Source organism: Onychomys torridus, chromosome 1 (assembly GCF_903995425.1).
Source record: "Onychomys torridus chromosome 1, mOncTor1.1, whole genome shotgun sequence".
Lineage (NCBI taxonomy): Eukaryota > Metazoa > Chordata > Mammalia > Rodentia > Cricetidae > Onychomys > Onychomys torridus.
Window position 1 is genome coordinate 68,889,145 of NC_050443.1, and position 16,171 is coordinate 68,905,315.

Consider the following 16,171-nt stretch of genomic DNA (forward strand, 5'->3'; position numbering starts at 1 on the left):
GACAGAGCCCCAATCCTAGCAGCACTGGGGGAAGGCAGTCTGCTCTGGGTAGAGCAGAGAGGTGCTGCATGAAACAGAAAAAAATCAGCCGTAACAATATGGCCATTCCAAAATTTCAGCCCAAATAATGCCAGACACCAGCAGGTTCCAGGGGTATGTGACCTGTGTCAATATACAGGGTCACACAATCAGGAGAGTTCTCATGCTCAACATAATGTTTTGCAGTTGTCATATTGGAATTCCTAATCATTTTTCTGGAAGAAGCATTTTAATGTTTTACTGGGCCTTAGAAACCATATTACTGGGATTGGCTGAAGAGAGTTTAACTAAGGACTTAATTAAAGCCAGAAGGGAGACTGAAGAGAAGATGGTGGGCAGATTCCTTCTGGTTAGGAAAGGAGAAAGCAAGTGTAGCCATCCAGTGACTTAGAACCAAATGAAGCAGATAGAGGTCAGGGACCCATTGCTAATGGGCAATGACTGGGGCATCAACTTGCCATGAGGGCTGTGCCCTGAAGGCTACTCAGAGTGATGTGCTCCACACAGTGGGCCCTTTGAAGAGACGCTCTTGTAACAGGTGTCAATAATTGCATCATCTGGGATCTCAAGGAGAGGGAGAATCTCCTAGGTATAGCTAGCCAGCACTGGGCAAAGGACAGCAGTTCAGGGAAGGTGGAGTGCTGGCCCCATACAGAACTGAGTTCAGTTTTCAGCTCTCCTGGATCCCGGACCTAGGAATTAAGTATCCTGACTTCTCTGAGCCTTAACTCCATCTGTGAAAGAGGGAAACATCCATCCACAAGACTGATGTTTAAATGTATAGTATGCACAGTGTATACTATTTTGTATGATGCATATGAATACTTAAATTTCTCCTGTAACTTAATATTGATTTAAGAGAAGTAGAATTAAGACACATATGTACCAGGGCTGGGGTGATAGCTCACTACTTGTCAAGAAAGTATGAGGATCTAAGTTTGAGTCCTAGAGCCCACATATAAAAAGCCAAGCATTGAGGCATAGTTCATAACCCTAGCACTGGAACGGTAAGACAGGTGGATCTCTGAGACTCACTGGCAAGCCAGCCTAGCCTATGTGGAGAGCTCCAGGCTGAGAAGAGAAAACAGTGGATGGCATCTAAACAGCAACACCAAGGAATTGTCCTCTGACCTAAACACATGCACACACTTACCCACACACTCATACACAGACACACATACACATATATGCACACACACACACACACACACACACACACACACACACACATATATATATATGCACACATACATGCATACACACATTCATGCACACATACACACACATTCACACATATACACATGCACGCACACGTATGTCCCAACCTCACCACCTTTGACCATGAGCAAACTACATGTCTCAGCCTCACGTTGCTCATGAGCAACAGAAATAAACACACTGCCTAGAAAAGTGCCTTGTATGCATTCAATGTGTGCACAAAGCTGTGTCCTGCCATGGTGTAGCCAAGAATCAGAAAGATACTTGCAAGATGCAAAGAGGTTTGCAACTCCAATGATCATTCTTTTGTTGGCCTCAGGAAAACAAATTTCTTTCTTGGGGAGAATAGGGGTTAAATGTGGTTGAGATCCCTCATCCTACAAATACAATACCATTCTGAACACTTGCCCATTTGGGAATGTGGGTCAACCCTTTGTCCTGACATGTCACCTAGTTCACTAATCCTAGTGTGGCCAAGCTGCTTGGTGTTCCTTTCCTTCCCCCAACCACCAGGCTTCTCTGCTGAACATAAAGGGGAAATACTGTCACCACTTGGCTACCGTGAATCAAGAAGCATAATTAATGACAGGACATGCAATGTGTATGCACTTGCATCAGACAGGGGGGGAGCTGGTTCTTTTCACTGTGGCACACAAAGCATGCAGAGTATTTAGGGAGAAAAATAATGTCCTTCATTAGCCTCACAGAGGCCAAGAGAGGGAATGTCTTACATTAAAATGGCATAAAACACACACACACACACACACACACACACACACACACACACACACACACACACTTTTTTTAAAATATAAGTTTGCGTATTCCATATGGGATAAAAGGAAAAAATACCACAAGGATACTAAGTGCTGAGGATGAGAGGGTTTCTGCTTTTCTAGGACAGAATAACAGTGTGGCAATATAGAAGTCAAAGATGAGCCTAACCAAATGGCAGTGACCCTGAGGTTGAGCAGATCCTTCAGGCCTCAGAGTGCATGTTTTCTGCTTTGAAGAAGACCATGTGATAGGGCTAATAGTTACCCTGAGGCTGACCTTGCTAAATGTTTCTCCTGCTGCACTAAGCCCTGTCTCAGTTCTCTGGGATGGGGTCCGGGCGGGTGCAGAAGGTGAGAGGAAATGATGTGGAGCCCTTCTCTAAAGAAATGCTGATATCTTTGCCTATTTACACTTGGATTGCCATTCTATATTTACTCTGGTTATCAATCCTGTACCACATGGTGTATGGTTCTCCTTACATGTTACCAGATTAGTTGGCTAGTATTTTCGTGAAGATTCTACCATTTCTAGGCATAAGATATATAATTGGTAAGTGGTTTGTTTTTGTTTTCATGTTATCTTTTCCTGGCTTTTCTAAAAAGGTATGCCAGTCTCAAAAATCAGTTGGGAAATATTCTCTACTTTTTGGAACACTTGTGAAGATTTTATGTAAATTCTCCCTCAAAAATTCTTTGGCACCAGGGAATCTACCTAGCTTAGAGGGACATCTTTTTCTTTGAGGGACATCTTTGGTTTAATAATCTCCTTATTTGTATTTATGTGTTAGATGTATTCTGATGTTATTCTGTCTTTCATTCCTGATTGTTTTAATTTATGGTCTCTCTCACCTGCCCTCCCTTCCCCCTTCTCCTACTTTTCCTCCTCCTCCTTCACCTCTTCCTTCTCCTCTTCTTTTCTTAGTAACAGCTTCCCAGTTTTATTGAGCATTTCAGAGAAGCTATTTTTGTTTTACTGACTAATTTCTCTACTAATTTTATATTGTGAACTTAATCTTTCTATGCTGCTCTTTATTATTCCTTTCCTTGCTTTGGGTTTAATTTGCTATTGAGTTGAGGTCTTTATTTTTTCAGGCTGCTGACGCCAAGCCTTTATTCTTGTATTATGGTAGGAATTTACCACACTCGTGAACTTTTGCAACAACATTATAGGAGGATAGGATCACTTCTACTTGCAGCATGGAAACTGGTGGAGAACAAATGGTGTAGCTAAGGTTATCAAGGCAGTCAATAGTAGGGTTGGAATTATACTACCAAGGGTTAGAGTCCAAACCCATCACACTTCGTCACCCTCATGTTGCTTCCAGACACACCCAGATATGCCCCCTGAGAACTGCAAAACCCACATTTTAAAAACCACAGCGTGCAATCATTGCAACTGTTGTGTGCATAGATGTGAGTGTGTTGTGACAACTTCTATAATCTGGACACATGTGCTTCAAAGGCTCAAAAAAATCCCATATTATGACTTACCTTCTCTTCTACCTAGCTATAGTCACAATGCAGATGAAATAGAGTGCTTTAAAAATGTTTCAAGCTGGAGAGATGGTTCAGTGGTTAAGAGTGTTGGCTGTTCTTTGAGAGGAACCAGATTCAATTTCCAGCATAGCAGCTCAAAACCATCTATAACTCCAGGTTCAGGGCCTCCAACACCATCTCTGGTCTCTGTCAGTACCAGGCATACACATGGTACACAGACACAGATTTAAGCAAAACACCCTACATATACAATGAGGAAATATTAATAACTTAAAAAGTTTCAGTTATTTACTCATGTATTCAAATAATGTTCCCAGAGCCTGTTATGTGGCAAGCATTGCATAAAACATTGATGGCAATGGTAAAATTAGACATTTCCCTTTACACACATCTCTTACAGTTTAGTGTGATAAATATTAACCAAGTGGCCACAAAAATAAATGTATAATGACAAGTACAGTAAATTTGGAAGGCATATATACATCATAAGTTAAGAGTTGAATAATTTAAAATTTAAACATGCATTTTCTTGTGTCCAATATAAATTACACCATAATAATGTGATTACTCATACATTATTTCTTTATCTATTTTTTGGTTTTGGTTTTGTTTTGTTTTATTTTGGGTAAGGATGAGACAAGGCCTCATGCTAAAGCCCAGGCTGACCCAGAACATAGGGAAATTCTTCTGTCTCAGCCTTCGTCACGCTGGGACCATAGCTGTGAGCTATCATGCCTGGATTTCACATACACTATTCCTTAGAGTGATGCTCAAGCATTTTTGACCATGACTAGTCATTCATAAAGCTGATATGAATTATAGGCATCCTGTTATCTTTTAACATATAAGTAACTGGGTCTGAGGACATGACTCAGTTAACAAAGTGCTTGCACACAAGAATGAGGACATGAGTTCAGATCCTCAATATCCACATGAAAGATAGCCATACATCTATAACTGCAGTACTAGGGGACAGAGACAGAAAGAATCTTGTAGCCAGTGCAGTAAGCCCAAGTTCAAGGAGTAAACTTATCTCAAACATAAAATAGAGAAGTGATTAATGTCAACACCTCTCCTCCACACATATGGCGTATACACACAAACACATATACACAAAACAAAACAAACAAATGGACAATGGCAACAGAACCTGTGTTCAGAAGCCTTGCAGTAAGTGGCAGGGTCTGAGCTTCTACACATCCTTAATTTACCTGAACAGTGCTAACTCTTTAAGACGTATGTCATTGCCAGTGCTTCACAGACATAAAGCTAGCCAGTAGCTTTTTCTTTCCAGATGCCAGGAAGTACTGTAAGAAATTGACATAGAAGAATACGTAGTCAGTAGAGTGATTCTATGATCTATGACTGTGTCAGTGAAGAAACAGAAGCACAAGGCAGTTAGTTTTTTTTTCTAGTTCACATTGCTAAACAGTAACAAAGCTGAAACGCAAACCTGTGCTCCCAGCTGCAGTGATGCCATGCTTAAGAACTACATGATAGAGTCAACCAAAAGTATGATGAAGTTTGGGGAACAGAAGTACAGGATGGCGTATATGGACCTCATCAGTTGACACAAGCTCCTGCCTGTCTTCTGGTTCCATGACCTGACCTTCATCATTGTCCCATTGTGCTGTGAACCAATACCCAGCTATGTTAGGGCTTTTCAAGCTCCACGGTGCTTGCCAAAACATTCAGCCACTTTTAGCATCATACAGACCCAGAATCTGGTCTCCATTCCCTGCTATACTCACAGCTCTCAATACACAGTTCCACATGTATTGCCCAGTGCTGTATCAAAGAATGTTAGAACAAGAAGAGATTTTAGAAGTAATTCAGGGCACATTAGAACATTTTTGGTAAAGAAACAGAAGCTTAAAGTATAGCATATCACTCAAATCTCTGTAGAGACTAAGAAATGTGATCAGTTGTATGTGCTGATTTAGAGACAGTGAGTATAAAATACAAAATGAAGAGTATTTTAATCTGCTGTCCCTGGTGCTGCAGGACTAGAGGAATTAAAGAAATAAAGCTACTTTTATTCTGTTGGTATTTGCATTAAGGTAGTTATCGTTCTATCTAAGCTGTTTATTTGAAGTAATTCCCAAAGCTTTATGCTCGCCCATGACTTAAACGCGATTGGACCAATTTCCAGGCAGAACGAAAAACAAACGTATCTCTAGGTCAATATTGACCTTTCCTTATTTGGCAATTTTCCTTTGTGCACGGAAGCTCCCTGGGGCCTTGAAAACTGCAAGATAAGATGGAGACCTCCCTCCAGGGTTGCAAGCACCTCTTCATGAGAAATCTCTAATGTCTTATAACTCAAAAGGAACAGGGGTCAGAGCTACTTCATACTTACATTAGATTTTATTCACACCACTCAAAGTCATTATTTACATGCCCTTGCATTTCTCTCTCTTTTTCTTCTCTACTTATGACTGATTTATTTTCCTCTCCTAATGTTTCACTTCTCATATTTCATAGATGATTTGTCCACTTATAAGGTTAAAATTGATTAAATGCCTATGAAGTGTCACATGCTACTGGTTCAGGGATGAGTAAGATGTATTTTTTCTCCAAGCTATACATAAGACCTGTTTTTTTTTGTGTTTTTTTTTTAAGTATGAATTGTAAGAATTGGGGCTTAAAAGTCTGGGCTTAGTGAAAAGAATGTGCAGCATCCTTCCCTACCTCTGTAGTTCATTTCTAGCATGCCTGGGATGACTTTGGGGTACTAGCTGTTGACAGAGAGAGCTCGGGAAAATCTTTACTAAGAAAACTGCAGGAAATGTGTCTCTTAGTTGACCCTTCAGTGTGGGAAAGAGTTCTCCCGCCTGGGTTCCATTTTCTTCTTGGGGACCCTGGTAGACAGCTCCTGAAATCCGTGTCAGCACCAAAAAAGGGTGAAGGAGAAGGAAACAAGGGGATGAAGTCACATCATTAACTCCTGAGTCATCTGGAAAGATTGGGCCACATCTTGCAGAGTAATCCGCCTAGAGCTGGGACAGATCCAGGTTTCTTAGGTCCCGATGGCTAGATAATTTAGTGGGAAAGAGCTCCTTAAGAAAATTAATAAATACAGAATTACCATTTTAAAAGTAGCAACAGAACCTTGGAAGGGAGCACAGAATTAAGCAGCCCTGAAACTGTTATGAACTTCCTGGTGCAGCTATGGCCACAGCTTCATTTATGGGACAGACAGAACTGTTAGGTCTCTCCCTAAGTTCTGTGTTGGCCATGAAAACACTAGATTCACTTCTAGCCCACCCAGAGACCTTCATGATGCATCTTTGACATCAGTTCTATTCAACTCTGTTGGGTGCTCAGGTTTTTTAAATCCTGAACTCGTGCCAGTAACGAGGAAGAATGTGTCTGTGAGCGTCAGAGGGACCTTGTGAGTGAGGCTCTTCTTGGAGATGGCTCTAAGTCCTCAGAAGAACTAGCATTGCCATTGCTTTTGCAGCCTGTGAGTCCCATGAACTATGAAGGGAGTCTCTGGGGCCATTCTTCTATACAGAGTAAGCTGTTTTGCTCTGGATGTCAAACATGTCCCTACAAGTATTGGTACATTAACCAACTTGAGGTTAGGATTAAAGGCAGTGATTCACTCGAAGCAGACAGTGCTGTTGGTGCTTGCAGGAATTTATGCTGGCAGCTCGGAATCCAACACCCTGCTGAATTTAAAACAAAAAACTGATAAATAAAAAGCATGTTTTTCTCCTCTACCTAAGCAAACAGGATAGATCCTTCAAAAAAAAAAAAAAGACTCACAGTGGCCGATAAAAAAGAAGAAAAATATCAAGAGAATAGTGATTTTCTTAGTATTTTCACATCTCTTTAATTTCTTCCTTACCCTTGCTTTCTGATTGGTGTTAACGAACCTAGTGATTTTGCCATAGATAATTGAAGACACTAAGTTTTGGGCACTGGTGGGATCTGGGGCTATGAAGAAGTCTAACAATCAGGTCCCGCCTAAAAAGAGGAAGGATGATCACAAGAGCAGTTAATAAATGCCCACTAAGTGAATATCATGAGATTAAATTAAATAAACTCACTGTTAGAAGAGAGTAAAGAATAAAACTATAGCTATCCTATACTTTAATGCTTGGTTTTTCTTAAAGAAGCAAGACTATGTAGTGATTAAGGGATCTAGACTTAAGCATAAAATCCAGGTTCCTATCTTGGCTCTGTCATTAATCACCCATTCTTACATGAGCAAATGCCCTCACGCCTATGTGTCTATTTCCCAGTTGTCCTATAATTTTTAGTATAGCACTTGCCTTAGATTGCTGTTGCAAAGTTATAAGAGAAAATATATCTAAAATGTGGGATAAAACACCTTATACATGTGTTTAATATTAAGAGCATTTGGAGCTGTAGAGGATTTGCAAGGGCTAAAGTAACACATGGGAACGGGAGAGAAGGAACTTTTGTGCGTGTGGTTGGAAACCAGGATGTAGATTTTAGAGTCTGTGGAGATGGATGGATGGGTGGATCCGTGGTGGGGGAAAAGGTGGGTGGGTGGATGGGAGGGTAAGTAGAGACAGAGTAATGACAGGGTAGGACAAAGGTTAGTTCAGGATCCAGTGCTCTATTTAATCTCATCTGATGCTTTTTTAATGTCTCATTATCATGAATGTCTTCCAGGGATGAGCATAATATGAAGAAATGAGATTGTGAGGGCTCTCTTTCTGGTCATGTGCCTCATGATGATGGATGTATAACACTGATACAGGAGACATTAATACAGCATGGATTTGGGGCTTAGAGATGGAGAATCAGACAGCAAACCAGACTTGGCAGCAAAGGCATTAGCAGTGGAGGAACAGAATGTGCCTGGAGCAGTGGATATTAACAAGAGGGCAGAGGAGGAGGAGGAATCAGACTTGTTCCTGGGTGATGATGAGACAGGAGATCTACCAAATGAATGAGAAGACCTTCAAGAAAGAGGTCCTTCAGGGAGCCATGGACTCTACGAGCATTAGTGAGGATTTATTCATTCCTTCATGTCAATGGGACTAGGGGCATTTGAGTCACAGAAAGTTTTAAGTAGTCCTATAACATTTTAGTGCTTCTGTTGTGAATTTTAATCATCTTATTTAACTCTTTCTTTCTTTCTTTCTTTCTTTCTTTCTTTTTTTTTTTGGTTTTTTGGTTTTTTGAGACAGGGTTTCTCTGTGTAGCTTTGTGACTTTCCTGGATCTTGCTCTGTAGACCAGGCTGGCCTCGAACTCATAGAGATCCACCTGCCTCTGCCTCCTGAGCACTGGGATTAAAGGCTTGTACCACTACCGCCTGGCTCTTTTTTTTTTTAACCTCTTTCAATAATACTTTTAGAATGAAGAAAGCTGGTTTATAGATGCCTTACCAGTTATTGTATTTGGCTTAGCTACATACTGTTCACTTTCAGCTTATCCTATGATATATCTCTTCATTATACACAAATGAAAAATGAGGAATCAAACCAGGAAAATGATTTATAAGGTTGTCTGGGTATTAACATTTAATGGGAGCCCATTATTCAATATGCAGTCACTGATGTTGGAGTTCAGTATGTGATATCCAGAAGTATAATGCTTTGGTACTTGTGTGTACTTTGAGCAAAGGAAGACTAAATGGCTTCAGAAGCTAGAAAATATGTCTGGTCTGGTCCTCTCTCCTGCTCCCCCCTTCCCTCCCACATTTCTCCCCAGAAGTAGGTAATAGAAACTTGAATTCCTCTCCTCCCAAGCAAGTCATAAATTTAAAAATGTCATTCACCACAATCTTACTTTCCTCTGAATCTTCTCACATAATAGATGTCTTGGTTTATACTTGAGGAACATACTGTTATAAGAAAGCTAAGAATAGACCAAATAAACAGGACCTTCTGTTTTCCACCATCATCCACAGCCCATAGCTTTTAAAATCACATTTCTATATGACTTTATACTCTTCATCAAATTTGTGTTGTTTAATCTTGTCAACTTCAGTAGATTAAAAAGCACCTAGAAGATAACTAAAACACATACAGATGTTTCTAGAGAGGCTAGACTATTTTGAATGGAAGTTGTACTGTCCCATAGACCTGAGGCCCATAGAAAATAAAAGCGGAAAGGGAGGAAGCCTGTAGCATAGGAATTTTTGTATCTGCTTCCAGACGATCATGATATGAACTGCTTTGCCTTACTATACCCCTCCACCGTGATGGACTGAAACATCGGAACCCAAGAGCTAACATAAGTCTTTCCTCCCCTTAAGTTGTTTCTGTTAAGCACTTGTCACAGTGATGAACATTGGTTTGACATGAAAAATTGGTACCAGAAAATGGGATTATTATTGTGACTACACCTAACAACATGGTAGACTCCTTTGGAACTGGTGTGCAAGAGGAGTGTGGGAAACTCTGGAATGGGCTAGCAAATGCCTAGAAAGCTATAAGCAGAGCAATGGGTAGTTCATGATAGTACTTAGAAGACCAGACTGCAGAGACAAATTCAGGTAATCAGATTGTTTTCATAAGGTTTGGGTGGCAACATGATTTTCTTGGGCCTAGAAACAGAGGCTAAATATATTTATTACATTCTAGTAAAGAACTTCTCCACATTTTGTCTCTGTCCTGAGACTTTTCATGGGGATGAATTTAAAAGTGACTAGATAATATGGCAGAGAAAACTTCAAGGCTACCCAGCATTCAGCCTGTGACATGATTATTTCTATCTGATCCTTCTTAGATTTATACTAAGAATAGGGAGCAAAAAGCAGATAGGTTGGGAAAGATTGGGGAAATGCACAGTATAGACAGGAAATGTTATTAAAGAGATATTCTGTGACCTATTTACAACATTTCTGTGAATATTTGGAATGAATATTTAAAATAATTAAAAATTTAAATTGATTGCTAATTACTCATGTATGATAATCATATTCATTCTATTTAGATGCCAGTAACAGATAGTAGCCAGAGTGTCTTATTTGGGAAGCTAGAAACAATATCCACTTCAGATACAAAGTATGCATCTCTGGAAGGAAACAGAACACTGAACAGTCCACTCCCTCTGGTACTCTCCCTCCCTCAGTTTAATCTCCTGATTTTGAAGGTTATTCTCCCTTGTCTGATCAATATCATAATCCCTAAGCTCATTCTTAATTAATAAACAAAGAAAGTACATAAATAATACCCAGAAAGATTCAAGAACATTTCCAACGCATCAGTAGTCTAAAGCTAAGAAGTAAAACTGAGTCTAATCAATTAACCAAAGCAAAAAAAAAATCAGTAATTATGATTATAGTTATCATTCACTGAGTGTGTGTTTCATGCCAGAAACTTGGTGAGTGTTTTTGCTTTTCTTACCATTCACCTATGGGTAAAAACTTCAATATCTATAGCACAAGTATAAAAGCTGAGGCTCACTGATGAACTCACTTTACATTCTCCTTTCTTAAATTAAAAGGTCAGAGTAAATATAGTTGAACCTAAATGAAATGTAAGACTCTCAGTCAAGCACAAATATTTTGAAGCAAGAGGGAAATAGACTACTGAAAGCATTAAGCTTGCATTTGCCATATATTGCAATATAAAGATGATTTCCAGCAATTTGCTATAGGAAGGGTTGGTTTTTTTTTTTCTAAATGTACTAACTCATAGTCAATATATTAGCATTATTAGCATTATTTTTACAAACAAGAATATTTTATGTTCTAAATAGTCAGCTCATTAGCATTATTATATCAAGCACACTAGAAAGAAAGAAAACAGCTGGTGTAAAGAGAAATTTGACATCAGAAGTCACAGAGCTGACAACACAGACTGAACTTTGTTAAGGACCCACCAATTGTTCATCTGCTTATTGCCAGTTGCATTGACTCCCAAAGTTATTTTCGGCCTCATTAGAGATGGGAAAACTGGAGCACAGGACCTTTCCAAGGAACCACAGCCAGTAAGTGACAGAACCAGGAGCCTCGCTTGTGTGATATCAGGATGACGAACACCTCTTTGCTTTGGGATAGGTGGAGCTCAGTCATTATGGCTATCTGGAGAACCATTCCCTGCCTGTGTCACAAGACTCTTCACTGTCCTTAGAAGAGAATTCTACAACTCTGGGTTCTGAGACCTCTCTATCTGTCTCTGGACTGTAAGAATTTCTATATTTTCTGACGCCAGGATCCAGCAGCCTGTGCTGCCCAGCGGCCCCAGGGCTCATGTCTATTTCTGGTCCCCTGGACATGCTGAAGGCTGGAATACAAATAGTCCTTCACTCTGAAACAGAAGAGGGAACTAGATGCATAGGCACCCAGGAGCTGGATGTTGCTTAATGCAGAGTTCCAATTGCAGACACAGCGGGGCAAACCTAACAATGAGAAGAGGGAAGAGCAATGGGCTTCAGGAAGTCTGCAGACCTCCCACAAGCCTATCAGTTATTCCAGGCAGATGGACAGGGAGGAACCTGATAGGCCCAGATCTGCCTCCTTCTGGTACTCTTCAAACTTATTTCACTTTACAATTTGGGCCACAAAAGCCCTTTGGAAGGCACCTTCCTAGCCCCATACATATTTTGTTTGGGATGATAACTTTCAGATGTAGACATTTGTCCCAGTTGAATTAAAAACAAACAGGCAAATGTCAGAGTGGCTGGCTCTGGACTAACACAACTCAGGTGAAATTCGGACTAATAAAAAACTCAGGGGTCCTTTTCTCAGGACATTTCCATAGTGACAGTTGTTAAAGGAACCTCTTTAGACAGACTATCTCCTGCAGAGGTAGCAGGGTTCACTCCATGAGCATGGAGAAAACCCTCCCTCACCTACTCACATATACCTCCTTTACAATCTTTTCATTCAACCAAACTAAGTACTGTCACAATATGCAGGTGGCATCTTCAGAGACTGTTAATTAGTACTAAAATATTGAGTGTAGTTGGCTATTCACTGAGACAGGGCCCTCAAGCATCCTGATATTTTGTTTGTTAAGTTATAAAATGATGGGCTGGAAAGATGGCTCAGAGGTTAAGAGCGCTGCTTGCTCTTCCAAAGGTCCTGAGTTCAATTCCCAGCAACCACATGGTGGCTCACAACCATCTGTAATGAGATCTTCTGGCCTGTGGGGATATGTGCAGACAGAATACTGTATACATAATAAATAAATAAATCTTCTAAAAAAAGGAAAAACTTATAAAATGACATTGTCCATGCATTTATAAAATACATTTGTGAGCAAGACTGGAAATGTCAACAACTGCCAATCACTTGGTCACAAATACAAAAGGTTCATTCTAGCGCCAAGTGGTGGTGGCACATGTCTTTAATCCCAGTACTTGAGAGGCAGAGGCAGGTGGATTTCTGGACAAGCCTTGTCTACATAGTGAGTTCCAGGACAGCCAAGGCTACACAGTGAAACCCTGTCTTGAAAGACAAAACAAAATAACAACAAAAGGCTCATTCTTCAGGAAGCTGATCAGCTCATTATACACAGCACTTTCCACTGCTGACCTGTCTGACTTGAGGAAAAATGTGCTGCAGGAAAGGGCTGGGGCACACAGGGTACAGAGAGTCATGCATGTGTGAATGAGTTAGTGAGCTATTAGAGCCTCGGATATCATGCTAATGCTGAGATGAGTTTTTCTAAATTGTTCTGAAATATCTGTGTTTCAGGCTTGGTGTTGGCTGTTAGGGGCATAAAGATGAAATAAATCCATCCAAATATATGTAGGATGGTTTTGGAGACAAACACGTAGACAAACTACTTCAATTGAGCATATTAAGATCTAGATAAAAGTTAAGTCAGGACGTTACAGGAACACAATGGAGGGGTTGCTTAGTGTTAGCATGGGTTTTGGTGAAGAAAAGGGTTCAGAAACACATCCTGGGAATTTCTAGAGTACTCTTCAAGAGTAAGTAGGAGAGTCAAATGAGTCTGGGGAATTAAGGACACAATAGAGGTCTTTCCGGAGCTGGGGATGATCAGAAGTAAAGCTGAAGAAAGGAAACAGATAACAGATGTGTGTGAGAGACATTCTTATCCTCTGCAGGGGTGGAGGAAGTGAGACTTCAAGACGTTAGATCATATGCCTACCTCTTAAAATTGGGAGCCCTAGTCTGAGGTCTGAAAGCTGCTGTACATAGACAGGTCATATCACTTCTTGGAGTCCCATTCAGTCACCTACAAACTAAACTAAAGATAACAGATTCAGGAGGGGTAAACAAGGTATTGTGTACAAAGCTTCAAAATGGCCATAGCATGTCATAAGTACATGTGAATGATAAAAATCAAGATGGCAGAAATTTACTGTTAAATCTACATAGTATGGGGACTGAGGATACAGCTCAGCTGTTAAGAATGCAGGACTTAAAGTAGTTCAATTCCCAGTATCCATATCAGGTGGCTCACAGCAACCTATAACTCCAGTTCCAAGGGAGCTGATGCCCTTATGGCCTCCAAAGGCAACAGTCGTGATGTGCACTTACACACACACACACACACACACACACACACACACACACACACACAATTTTAAAAACTACATAATTTTGCTTCAGGCACACAGAAAATGCCACAATGAAGACCCAGTAAGAATCCAGGAAGATGGTGAAGTGATCTGTCCTCGGTACTGGCAAGAAAGGGATGCAGAGTTAAACATTTAAAATTCCAATAAAACTGAATAAAAATTGGCCTGCTTTATTATTGTTAAGCCTAAAGAATTCAAAACAATGTCAAATAGTCTTCCTTCAAATATCTTTGTTTGGTCTAAGAATTTCAAAGCAGCACTGCACAGTTACTGTTGAGTTTTAATAATATATTTAAAACCTACAAACCACAGTAGCCTCTGACACACATTATAAACTAGAGAGGCTTCCCTGGGTCATATTCAGTTGTGCATCAATTTCAAATAATCATTCTAGCAACACTGTCTCCCTGGTTTTGAGCAGATAAATATACAAATAAGCACACAGCATAACAACAGGATATGTTCTATTCCATTGTCTTTTCAATCAGGATGTAATTACTCAGTCTTCTTTATAAGATGAATTACTAAACAGTCTTATTAATAAAAAAAAAAAAAAACAGAGCCAGATATTGGGGTGAAAACTGAGAGATCAGAAAAGCAGAAAGAAGCCAGCCACATTCTTACCACTAAGAAATCCTCAGCCAAAGAGAGAGCTACTTCCTGTCTACTCACACCTATATACCTCTCTGTGCCCTGCCATCTTACTTCCTCTCTCCTCCCAGCTCTATCACTTACTGTCTGTCTGTATAGACCTCCAGACCTCTATGGTTAACTAATGCTGAGATTTAAGGTGTGTGCCGCCACACTTGGCTCTGTTCCCAGCGTGGTGGTCTTGAACAGAGATCTGGACAAATCTCTGCCTCCCTAATGCTAGGATTAAAGGTGTGTGCTACCACTGCCTGGCCTCCATGTTTCATAAAGTGGCTGGCTTTTTCCTCTGATCTCCATGCAAGCTTTATTTATTAGAGCACAAATAAAATATCGCCACACTTCTTATTGTTCCAACACGGGAGTTGAGAGCTGGGGATGTGGTTCAGTTGGTGAGGTGCTATCCATGCAAGCATCAGTATCTGCATTTGATCCCTGCAACACATATAAAAATCTGGGCATGGTGGCATGCATTTATAATATCAATGTTTGGGAGGTAGGCACAGCAAGGTGTCTGGGACTTGCTGGCTAACTGGTCTACCCAAATCGGTGAGCTCCAATGAGAGACTTTGTCTCAAGAAGTATGTTAGAAAGTGGCCAAGGAAAATATGTGACATCAACCTCTGGCCTATACACACACGTGCGTGTACATACACTCACATATGTACACACAAACACACACACACACACAGACTGAAAGCATGAACTGCACTGAAAGTGTGCTTAAATGAACACAAACTACAAGGACACCACAAGAAGGTCTCTGAACTAATTTTGTGTGGACAAAATGTTTATCATAATGATAAATAGTAAAATAACTTAAAGCTATTTACTGCAAATGTTTTCTTGTACAGAAGAGAATGTTAAGTTACGGGTTCCAATGGTTGAGGGGTTCTTCCCACTCCAAATCTGTCAGGCTCCAGTGTTCTTACAAGGATACCTCTACTTTCCATCCTGACTCCTACAGGATTCCATCTGTACCTGTGCATCCTTCTTTATCCTGGAATCCTGACACTCTCACATGCCAAGTCTGGCTTATTTTGTGTCCAGCTAAGTCCTCACATAATGTAATCACTATTGATAAGAAACATTAACAGGATAGCAAGGAATGAAGGACCCCCCACAATTATTTGTTTCACAAGCACCATTGGAAAAACACGAAGATAGAATATGATAAATGATCAGCAATACACTGGTAGGTAGGGAATTAAACAATGTGGAAGAGGGCAGATATCAAGCACTGTAGTGGTGAATCTCCAAGCTGCTCTCAACACAGTGTCAAATGCTGGCAGTTCATCGATAGCTTATAAATAAACCAGTGCCTATAGTCTTGGCTACAGCCTGGGTTGTTTGGGGATTCCCATGGGACCCCTTAGGCCAACAACTCAATTGGATATAACCCAATCCTGGAAGTGGAAGGTTCATTTGGTGACGTGCAATACCCAATTGAGACTCTGTCTCCCCACTATTTGGTGATTTCATTTAGATGCCTTCATATGTGTATAGATT